Consider the following 1,991-nt stretch of genomic DNA (forward strand, 5'->3'; position numbering starts at 1 on the left):
CCTGGGGCTCGACCCTGAGCCAGGCACCGGAGGCTGCGCCTGGTGACAGACGCTGTGTGGTGCCCAGGGACACAGGGAGTCTTAGGAGGACACCAGTCCCCAGGCTGTACGGTAGCATCGGGGCCCACTTCCATGACCTTGCTTAACCTTCCCGCCTCCTTAAAGACCCCATCTCCAAACACAGTCACACTGGGACTCAGGGCTTGAACAGGTGAACACGGGGGGCACAGATGGGTTAGGCAGAGATGATGCCTCGTGCTCACTGGTGGCGCCGCCAGTGGTCTAGCCGGGCCTGCCGGGGGGACACCGAGGACATGGGTGGAAGACATCCGTGGGGGGAGCCTCTCCCCTGTGCTGCCTCCCCTCCCCTTACTGCCCTGCCCTGCCCTCCCCCACGGTTCCCTCCCCTCCCTCTTCCCGTGTCTACCTTCCCCTCGCTTCTTCTCCCCCTCCCACCCTTCCCTCCCTTCCCCTCCTGCCCCTCCCCTCCCTTCCTTGTCCACCCTGTCCTCCCCACTCCTGCCTTGCCCCCCCCATTCTCCCTGCCCTGCCCTCCCCTCCCCGCCCTAGTCTGGGTGAAGGTCACAGAAGTAACTGTTTGGGGACCTTGCACACCTGCTCACCTCACGGGCCTCACACTGGGTGTGACCCCGTCAACTACACGGTTCCAGGCAGGAAGAGGCTCCCCCCCGACACTCAGAGCCATTTCCCCATTTCCTGTCCCTGATCCCTGACTGTAGGGACGCTGTGACTCCTCCGAGTCCTGGGTGTCCTTGGGGGCTGTCTCCTTTTCCCACTACCAGGTCTGCCTTTCATTCCTAACTGGAGGGTGCGTGAACCCATAGTGCTGTCCTGACGCCCCTCACCCCAAGCCGGAGGCACCTACAGGGTCAGGGTTCCAGTGCTGGGAAGCTCTGTGGCTTGTCTGCCCAACGCTTGGTCCCTGTCACTTCCCGGAGACCCAGCACCGGGGTCTTGGGGTTTCTCCACCTGGGCTGGCCACTGTCCAGGGAAATGCCAGCCACCAGCCTCCGAGAGCCAAATGGGAGGAGACAAGTCCCTGTCCTCGGTGTGACCCCAGCCCAGTGACCCCTGATGTCCCAGCAGTGCCCAGGGCACAGAGCGGGCCCCAGATGGGTACCGCGCAGTCCAGCCTTCCTCTGCCCCCCTGTCCAGAGGTGCCCGGGCCTCCCAATTCGACCTTTCCGGAACTCCAGTGTGAGAGTCGGCTGGGCCTCCAGCCTTGCCCCTCAGCCTGAGGCGTCCACCTGCCATCCGGGAGCTCGTCACCCTGGGGTTCCCTCCTGGTGGATAAAGCCTCCCCCGTGTGCACGAACTCCGTTAGGAGGTCCGGTGGGCTGAGCGGGCCGTGTGTGTTCGGGCTCAGCCGTGGTCTCCAAGCCCCAGGTCTGCAGGGCCCGTTCCCGCTGGTTCCAGGGTTCCGACTCCACGACCGGCTAGCGGTGCCACGTGGTGCCCTGCGGACGTCTCAGTAAGAGCTGAGCGTATTTTCAGGCCAAAGCTGTGGGTTCGTGGAGAATTGGTGGCCCCTCACGGTGACGGGCGGCTCTGAGCCCTAGTTTAGCAGCGTGGTGCTCGGAGAGGGGGGGTCCATCCAGTGTGCGAGGTGTGGGGGTCCCGTCCAGGGTGCGAGGTGTGGGTCGGGCAGGAGAGGAGACCCGGCATCGGCTGAGGGGAGCCCTGCCTGAGGGGAACCGGCCTGGATGTGCAAGACCCCTCCTCCCCGAAGTCAGGCAACGCAAACCGGTAAGCTCCGCCTGTGGCCTGGAGGCGGTTCCCAGAGGAGGGGCCACGCGCCCCAACGGGAGGAACCGCGTGTGGGCCTGGGCGCCCTTTCTTCTCCCGTTTCCCCCCATTTTTCCTTTTTTATTTTTAGTTATGGTGAAAAAAACCCCACCACAGCATAAAACTCACCCCTCCACCATTTTTCAGTGTGCAGTTCAGTGGCGTTGACGTGTCCTTTCCTAGAC

The sequence above is a fragment of the Suricata suricatta genome, chromosome 7, assembly GCF_006229205.1.
Source record: "Suricata suricatta isolate VVHF042 chromosome 7, meerkat_22Aug2017_6uvM2_HiC, whole genome shotgun sequence".
Taxonomy (NCBI): domain Eukaryota; kingdom Metazoa; phylum Chordata; class Mammalia; order Carnivora; family Herpestidae; genus Suricata; species Suricata suricatta.